The following is a 9,853-nucleotide window of genomic DNA, read 5'->3' on the forward strand; positions in this document are numbered from 1 at the left end:
CTAGGCTCAAGGCTCTGCTATTCGAAAACTCTGCTTGTCTGGGGCACCCAGAAGCACATTGACCATTTTACAAAGTTCAATGGTAGGGAAAATAGGGGTTCTTTGCTTTCTGAAGAAACCCTTATTAGCAGCAGAAGTGGCTGAGAGAAAACTTGGCATCTCCTTTAACAAATAAGGGGCTTGGAAAAGAAGACAAGGTAAAGTAATTTTGCAGGTCCTCTCTAAAAGAAGAGGAAGATGGACTCGCTAAGAAAATAAGTGTCAAAAAAAATTAAGAAAAAAAAAGAAAATGAGTGTCAGGAAGCTTTAACCAAGCATAAACATGATTGAGGAAAAAAAGCAATCATTTTCAGTTGTTTTTTTATTAATTGACTATAATTGGAAATAAAGTGTTTCCAGCAATGATATAAAGGTAAATTGGGGCCAGGTAGGATGGCTCACACCTATAATCCCAATACTTTGGGAAGCTGAGGTGGGCGGATCACTTGAGGCCAGAAGTTTGTGACCAGCCTGGCCAACATGGTGAAACCCTGTCTTTACTGAAAAGACAAAATTTAGCCAGGTGTGGTGGTGCATGCCTGTAAACCCAGCTACTTTAGAGGCTGTTGCATGAGAATTGCTTGAACCCGGGAGGCAGAGGTTGCAGTGAGCTGAGATCCTGACACTGTACTCCAGCCTGGGCGACACAGTGAGACTCTGCCTCAAAAAAATAAATAAATAAATAAAATTGCCTTATTGTTTAAAAAATAGAGACAAAATTTGTAGCAAGAATGGGTTTCAATTATTTGTGACAATTAATCATAAAGGAGGGGAAGAATCCTAACTGGTGTCAACCCAAATATCTGTTAGAAGAGCAAATGTTAGCTAAATTGTGACACACTTATACACTGGAATATCAAACAGCTATTTAAAAAATAAGTTTCAAAGTGATTATACCCTTTTGCACTGTATAAATGTATAAATTCCAGCAATGTATAAATTCCAGTTGCTCCATTCTTGTTAAGGTCCCTACAGTCAATCTGTTTAACTATAGCCCTTCTAGTAGGTGTGTAGTGGTATTTCATTGTGGTTTTATTTGGCTTTTCTCTGATGAGAGATGTTGAACATCTTTACATGTGCTTATTCGCCATTCAGACATCTTCCTTTGTGAAGCATCTGTTCAACTCTTTTGCCCATATTTTTATCACGTAGCTTGTTTGTTGAATCTTAAGAGATCTTTACATGTGAGAATTCAAGGGACAAGCTCTTTTTCAGATACATGCTGTGAATATTGTTTCCTAGTCTGTGGCTTGCCTTGTCATTTCCTTAACTGTCTCCTTCAAAGAGCAAAGGTTTTTAATTTTGAAGTACATTTAATCTACATTTTCTTTAATCGGTCACGTTTTTGTGTCCTGTTTAAGAAATCTTTGCCTAATTCAATACCACAAAAATTTTATTGCATATTTTCTTCTAGAAACGTAATCTTTTATCTCTTCATTTTATGATCCATTTTATTCATTTTGAGTTAACTTTTGTGTATGTTATGAGGTCAGGGTTGAGGTTCATTTTTATTCCCATACAGATGTTCAGTTGCTATTTTCATATAAAGTTAAATCCTTACCTTAGATAGCAGTCTCATTTCTCAGTATTCACCTAAGAGGATTGAAAACATGTTCACTCAAAGATTTGTATGTCAGTGTTCACAGCAGCCTTGTTTTTAATAGCCAAGAGCTGGAAACAACATTTAGAAAAGGCACAAAAATACCTGAACATACATGAATTTCTAAAACCTTATGTTCATTGAAAGAAATCAGACACAAAAGACTACATACTATGTGATTCCATTTATATGAGATGCCAGAAAAAGCAAAACTACAGTGACGGAAAGCAGATCAGCGCCTGAGGTTGGGGGTGAAGTAAAGAGACTGACTGCAAAGGGCTGTGAGAATACGTTTTAGGGTGTTGCAAATGCTCTATATCTTGATTATGGAGATGTTTAATTACTGTACACAAGTACCATAACTCTACTTTTAAGAAAGATAGATTTTATTGTTTGGGACTTATATCTTAATAAACCTGGGGCAAAGGTACTTAACCAGGAAAAAATGGAAAGGAAGTAAATTAAAGAGTGATTCTTGCTGGAGAATTAACTCTTTTTGCATTATGTAATTTTGATCTGAAGTCTGGTTTGTCTGATGTTAATACAGCCTCTCCAGCTTTCTTTTGATTAATGTTAACATGGTAGATCATTCACCATCCTTTTCCTTTTAATCTGTATATGTCTTTATATTTAAGGTGAGTTTCTTATAGTCAACACAGAGCTGAGACCTGTTCTTTTAGTATACTTTGACAGTTTCTGTCTTTTAATCTGGTATCTTTAAAGTAATGTTTTAGGTCGGCGTGGTGGCTCATGCCTGTAATCCCAGCACTTTGGGAGGCCAAGGTAGATGAATTGCTTGAGCCCAGGAGTTCACCAGCCTAAGAAACAAAATGAGACTTTGTCTCCACAAAAGATTTTAAAAATTACCTCAGTGTCTGTAGTACCAGCTACCCAGGAGGCTGAGGTGGGAGGATAACTTGAGCCCAGGAAGTCGAGGCTACAGTGAGCCATGATCACACCACTGTACTCCAGCCTGGGGTGACAGAGTGAGACTTTGTCTCAAAAAAAAAAAAGTAAAGTGATGTCTCAGTGATTATCGATACAGTTGGATTAATATCCACCATATTTGTTACTATTTTCCAGTTGTTGCCCTTGTTTTTTCTTTATCTTCCACTTTTTCTGCCTCATCTGGTTTTGAGTATGTTGTATGATTTTACTTTTTCTCTCTAAGCATGTGAATTATGCAGCTTTTATTATTACTTCTTTTAGTGGTTGCTCTAGAGTTTTTAATATATATTTACAACTATTCCAGTTCACTTTCAAATAATACTAGACAACTAAATGGGTAGTTTAAATATCTTATAATAAAATATTCCCATCTGCCACTGTCCATCCCTTATAACACTGTCATCACTGATTTCACTCATCCATGAGCTATAATCATGGAATACATTATTGCTATTATTATTTTGAACAAACTGTTACCTGTCGATTAGGGAATACAAGAAATAGAAGGCTTTATTTTACTTTATTTCTTCTCTAATACTCCCTTTCTTTACCTAGATCCAAGTTTCTGATCTATAGCATTTTCCTGCCTTTTTTTTTTTTTTTTTTTTTTTGAGACGAAGTCTTGCTCTGCTCTGTCACTCAGGCTGGAGTGTAGTGGTGTGACCTCGACTCATTGCAACCGCTGCCTCCTAGGTTCAAGCAGTTCTCCTGCCTCAGTCTCCTAGTAGTCAGGACTGTAGGTGTGCACAACCATGCTTGGCTAATTTTCTATATTTTTAGTAGAGATTGGGGTTCACCATATTGGCCAGGCTGATCTTGAACTCCTAACCTAGTGATCCACCTGCCTTGGCCTCTCAAAGTGCTGGGATTACAGGCATGAGGGAAACTTCTAACATTTCTTGCAAGGCAGGTTTACTGGTGATAAATTCCCTCAATTTATGTTTGAGAAAGTTTTTATTTCTCTTTCACTTTTGAAGGATAATTTCTCTGGGTACAGAAGTCTTGGTTGGTGATTCTTTCATCACTAAGTATTTTATTCTACTCTCTTGTTGCCTGCGTGATTTCTGAAGAGAAGTCTAATGCAGTTCTTACACTTGCTCTTCTATAGGCAAGGCATTTGCCCCCCAACCTTGGCTTCTTTTGAGGTTTTTTCTTTTTCTTTGATTTTCTGCAGTTTGATTATGATATGCCTAGATATAAATTTTTTTGGTATTTACCTTACTTGGTGTTCTCTGAGCTTCGTGGATCTGTAGTTTGGTATTTATCATTAGTCTGGGAAATTCTGTCACTGGTGCTTCAAATATTTTTTGTTCCTTTTCTTCTTTCTTTCTCCTTCTGGTATTTCCATTAGGCATATGTTATCCCTTTTATACTGTGCTACTGTTCTTGGATATTATGTTGATTTTTTTTGGATTTCAGTTGTGGGAGTTCCTGTGGACATTTCTGTAAACTCACTAATTCTTTACTTGCCTGTGTCCAGCCTACTAATGAGCTCAGCAGAGACATTCTTTTTTTTTTTTTTTTTTTTTTTGAGATGGAGTCTCGCTCTGTCACCCAGGCTGGAGTACAGGAGTGCGATCTCTGCTCACTGCAGCCGCCGCCTCCCGGGTTCAAGCAATTCTCCAGCCTCAGTCTCCTGAGTAGCTAGGATTGCAGGCACATGCCACCACGCCTGGCTAATATTTTTTGTATTTTTAGTTGCGACAGTGTTCCACCATGTTGGCCAGGATGGTCTTGATCTCCTGACCTCGTGATCTGCCCGCCTCAGCCTCCCAAGACAGTCTTTATTTTTGTTATAGTGATTTTGATTTCTAGCATTTCCTTTTGATACTTAGAGTCTTCATTTATCTGTTTACATTACCCATCCATTCTTTCACGTTGTCCACCTTTTCATTAGAACACTTAGCATATTGATTATAGTTGTTTTAAATTTATGGTGATAATTTAACATCTCTGCCATATCTGAGTCTGGTTTTGATGCTTGCTCTGTCTTTTCAAAGTGTATTTTTTAAAAATTTTGTGCAATATTTTGTTTCAAGCACACAGGATGTACAGGGTAGAAAGAATTTAGATAAACAGGCCTTAGTGTGAGGTTTTATGTTTATCTGGCTAGAGGTTAGGCTGTGTTTACTGTTTGCTGTACCTATAAGTACCTAAAGCTAAGCTTTCCTCTGGTCATTATCTTTATCTTTCTTTTGCTTTTGAGTTTCCTTAGAGATTTTAAAAATATCACCCGAGATGCACAGTTCTTTCCATTGTATTGCCCTGTAATTATACAGGAGCCCTGCTGATGTAGTGGTAAGGCGTTAGGAGGAGAAAAAGCATTACATCATTTTATAATTAGGTCTGAGTCTTTTAGTGAGCATAAGCACCTGGGTTGTACACCTTCATGAGTGTTTCTTAGTTTTGTTTTTTGATTTTGCCCCATAAGAGAGACAGGAAGGTTAGAGAATATTCTAGTTGGGATTTCCCTTCCTCCATATGGCTTAGGCTCTGATACAGTAGTTACTCTTGAAGGCAGGCCTATTGAGAAGAACAGAATATTCTGGTGTCTGTTTAAATATTTGCTTTTCCCTTCCCACTGCTGGAAATACAAAGTGATACCGTTCTGATCTTCTGTGAGAATCTAATAAGGCTCCTGGAAGTAAAACTCACAAAGCGTGGGCCCTTTAAGACTGGATCCCTTGGAATTTTTTACTCTCAAACTGTCCACACTGAACCTCCAGCAATTCATTAGTTACAGATTAAATTTTCCTCCTCTGGTACTGGTGAGTTTGCTACTCTTGGACTTCTGCTCCTGTAGGTCATGATTGTCTGTATCCATTTGATATGGTTTGGATTTGTGTCCAAATCTCATGTCAAATTGTAATCCCGTGTTGGTGGAAGGTGCCTGGATCTTGGGGGTGGATTTCCTCCTTGCAGTTCTCATGACAGTGAGTTTCACAAGATTTGGATGTTTAAAAGTGTGTAACACCACTCCATTTGCTCTCTTCCTCTTGCTTCTGCTATGTAAGACTTGCCTGCTTCCCCTTCACCATCCGCCATTATTGTAAGTTTCCTGAGGCTTCCTCAGTCATGCTTCCCATACAGCCTATGGAATCATGAGCCAATTAAACCCCTTTTCTTTAAATAACCCAGTCTTAGGTAGTTCTTAATAGTAGTATGCGAGAACAAACTAATATAGAAAATTGGTACAGAGAGTGGGGTATTGCTATAAAGATACATGAAAATGTGGAAGCAACCTTGGAACTGGGTAATGAGCAGATGTTGGAACAGCTTGGAGGGCTCAGAAGAAGACAGGAAGATGAGGGAACATTTGGAACTTCCTAGAGACTTGTTAAACTGTTGTAACAAAGATGTTAATAGTGAAATGGACAATAAAGTCCAGGTTGAGGTGGTTTCAAATGAAGATGAGGAACATACTGGGAACTGAAGTAAAGGTCACTCTTGCTACACTGTAGCAAAACGTCTAGTGGCACTGTACCCATGCTCTGGGGATCTGTGGAACTTTGAACTTGAGAGAGATGATTTAGGGTATCTGGCAGAAGACATTTCTAAGCAGCAAGACATTTAAGAAGTAGCTTGGCTGCTTTTAATAGCATATGCTCATGTGTGTTCACAAAGAGATGATCTGAAACTGGAATTTATATTTAAAAGGGAAGCAGAGCATGGAAGTTTGGAAAAGTTGCAGCAGGACCATGTGGTAGAAAAGAAAAACCCATTTTGAGGGGGAGGAATTCAAGTCAGCTGCAGAAATTTGCATAAGTAAAGGAGAGCTGAATGTTAATAGCCAAGACACTAGAGAAAATGCCTTGAAGGCATTTCAGAGATCTTTGTGACAGCCCCTGCCATCACAGGCCCAGAGGCCTAGGAGGGAAGAATGATTTCATGGGCTAGGCCCAGGGCCCTGCTACCCTATCCCACCTCAGGACACTGCTCCCTACATCCCAGCCTCTCCAGCTCCAGCCATGGCTAAAAAGGCCCCAGATGTGTCTCCGGCTGCAGCTCCAGAGGTTGCACGCCATAAGCCTTAGTGGCTTTCATGTGGTGTTAAGCTTGCAGGTACACAGAGGGCAAGAGTTGAAGCTTGGGAGTCTCTGCGTAGATTTCCAAGGATATATGGAAAAGTCAGGATGTTCAGGCAGAAGTTTGCTGCAGGAGCAGAGCCCTTATGGACAATCTCTACTAGGGCAGTGCAGAGGGGAAATGTGGTGTTGGAATCCCTACTCAGAGTCCCCATTGGGGCACTGCTTAGTGGAGCTGTGAGAAGAGGACAACTGTTCTCCAGCCCCCAGAATGCTAGATCTACTGACAGCTTGTACTTTGCACCTAGAAAAGCCACAGGTACTCAATGGCAGCACTTGAGAGTAGTCATGGGAGCTGAGCCCTGCAGAGCTACAGGGGCAGAGCTGCCCAAGGCCTTAAGAGCCTACCCCTTGCATTGATGTGGCCTGGATATAAGACATGAAGTCAAAGGAAATTATTTTGGGGCTTTAAGATTTAATGACTATCCTGCTGGGTTTTGGACTTGCATGGGGCCTGTAATCCCTTTGTTTTGGCCAGTGTGTCCCTTTTGGAATGGGAGTATTAAGCCAATGCCTGTACCTCCACTGTATCTTGAAAGTAACTTTTTATTTAACTTGTCTTAGAGGGACTTTAGACCGTGGACTTTTGAGTTAATGCTGAAATGAGTTAAGACTTTGGAGGACTGTTAAGAAAGGAGGATTATATTTTGCAATGTGAGGAGGACATGGGATTTGGAAGGGCTTGAGGGTGAAATTGTATGGTTTGGTTTCCCTGCCCAAATCTTTTTTTTTTTTTTTTTTTTTTTATTGCATTTTAGGTTTTGGGGTACATGTGAATAACATGCAAGGTTGTTGCACAGGTGCACACGTGGCAGTATGATTTGCTGCCTCCCTCCCCTTCACCTATATCTGGCATTACTCCCCATGCTATCCCTCCCCAACTCCCCACCCCCCCACTATCCCCCCTCCCCCCCAACAGACCCCCGTGTATAGTGCTCCCCTCCCTGTGTCCATGTGTTCTCCTTGTTCAACACCCGCCTATGAGTGAGAACATGTGGTGTTTGATTTTGTGTTCTTGTGTCAGTTTGCTGAGAATGATGTTTTCCAGGTTCATCCATGTCCCTACGAAGGATGTGAACTCCTCCTTTTTAATGGCTGCATAATATTCCATGGTGTATATGTGCCACATTTTTCCTGTCCAGTCTATCATCGATGGGCATTTGGGTTGGTTCCAGGTCTTTGCTATTGTAAACTGTGCTGCAATGAACATTCGTGTGCATGTGTCCTTATAGTAGAACGATTTATAATCCTTTGGATATATGCCCAGTAATGGGATTGCTGGGTCAAATGGAATTTCTATTTCTAGGTCCTTGAGGAATCGCCACACTGTTTTCCACAGTGGTTGAACTAATTTACACTCCCACCAACAGTGTAAAAGTGTTCCTATTTCTCCACATCCTCTCCAGCATCTGTTGTCTCCAGATTTTTTAATGATCGCCATTCTAACTGGTGTGAGATGGTATCTCAATGTAGTTTTGATTTGCATTTCTCTGATGACCAGTGATGATGAGCATTTTTTCATATGTTTGTTGGCCTCATGTATGTCTTCTTTTGTAAAGTATCTGTTCATATCCTTCGCCCATTTTTGAATGGGCTTGTTTGTTTTTTTCTTGTAAATCTTTTTTAGTTCATTGTAAATTCTGGATATCAGCCCTTTGTCAGACGGGTAGGCTGCAAAAATTTTTTCCCATTCTGTTGGTTGCCGATTCACTCTATTGACTGTTTCTTTTGCCGTGCAGAAGCTGTGGAGTTTGATTAGGTCCCATTTGTCTATTTTGGCTTTTGTTGCCAATGCTTTTGGTGTTTTGGTCATAAAGTCCTTGCCTACGCCTATGTCCTGAATGGTTTTGCCTAGGTTTCCTTCTAGTGTTTTTATGGTGTTACGTCTTATGTTTAAGTCTTTAATCCATCTGGAGTCAATTTTAGTGTAAGGTGTCAGGAAGGGGTCCAGTTTCTGCTTTCTGCATATGGCTAGCCAGTTTTCCCAACACCACTTATTGAACAGGGAATCCTTTCCCCATTGCTTGTTTTTTTCAGGTTTGTCAAAGATCGGGTGGTTGTAGATATGTTGTGTTGCCTCCGATGCCTCTGTTCTGTTCCATTGGTCTATATCTCTGTTTTGGTACCAGTATCATGCTGTTTTGATTACTGTAGCCTTGTAGTAGAGTTTGATGTCCGGTAGTGTGATGCCTCCCGCTTTGTTCTTTTTGCTTAGAATTGACTTGGCTATGCGGGCTCTCTTTTGGTTCCATGTGAAGTTTAAGGTGGTTTTTTCCAGTTCTGTGAGGAAGGTCATTGGTAGCTTGATGGGGATAGCGTTGAATCTGTAAATTACTTTGGGCAGTATGGCCATTTTCACGATATTAATTCTTCCTAACCATGAACATGGAATGTTTCTCCATCTGTTTGTGTCCTCTCTTATTTCGTTGAGCAGTGATTTGTAGTTCTCCTTGAAGAGGTCCTTTATGTTCCTTGTTAGTTGTATTCCTAGGTATTTTATTCTCTTTGTAGCAATTGTGAATGGCAGTTCGTTCTTGATTTGGCTCTCTTTAAGTCTGTTATTGGTGTATAGGAATGCTTGTGATTTTTGCACATTGATTTTGTATCCTGAGACTTTGCTGAAGTTGCTTATCAGTTTCAGGAGATTTTGGGCTGAGGCGATAGGGTCTTCTAGATATACAATCATGTCGTCTGCAAATAGAGACAATTTGACTTCCTCCTATCCTAATCGAATACCCTTTATTTCTTTTTCTTGTCTGATTGCTCTGGCTAGAACTTCCAGTACTATATTGAATAGGAGTGGTGAGAGAGGGCATCCTTGTCTAGTGCCAGATTTCAAAGGGAATGCTTCCAGTTTTTGCCCATTCAGTATGATATTGGCTGTTGGTTTGTCATAAATAGCTTTTATTATTTTGAGATACGTTCCGTCGATACCTAGTTTATTGAGGGTTTTTAGCATAAAGGGCTGTTGAATTTTGTCGAAGGCCTTCTCTGCATCAATTGAGATAATCATGTGGTTTTTGTTTTTGGTTCTGTTTATGTGGTGAATTACATTTATAGACTTGTGTATATTGAACCAGCCTTGCATCCCCGGGATGAATCCTACTTGATCATGGTGGATAAGCTTTTTGATGTGCTGTTGTAGTCGGCTTGCCAGTATTTTATTGAAGATTTTTGCATC

The sequence above is a fragment of the Aotus nancymaae genome, unplaced genomic scaffold (genome assembly GCF_030222135.1).
Source record: "Aotus nancymaae isolate 86718 unplaced genomic scaffold, 86718_ANA_hifiasm-v0.15.2.pri h1tg000041l, whole genome shotgun sequence".
NCBI classification, from domain to species: Eukaryota; Metazoa; Chordata; class Mammalia; order Primates; family Aotidae; genus Aotus; species Aotus nancymaae.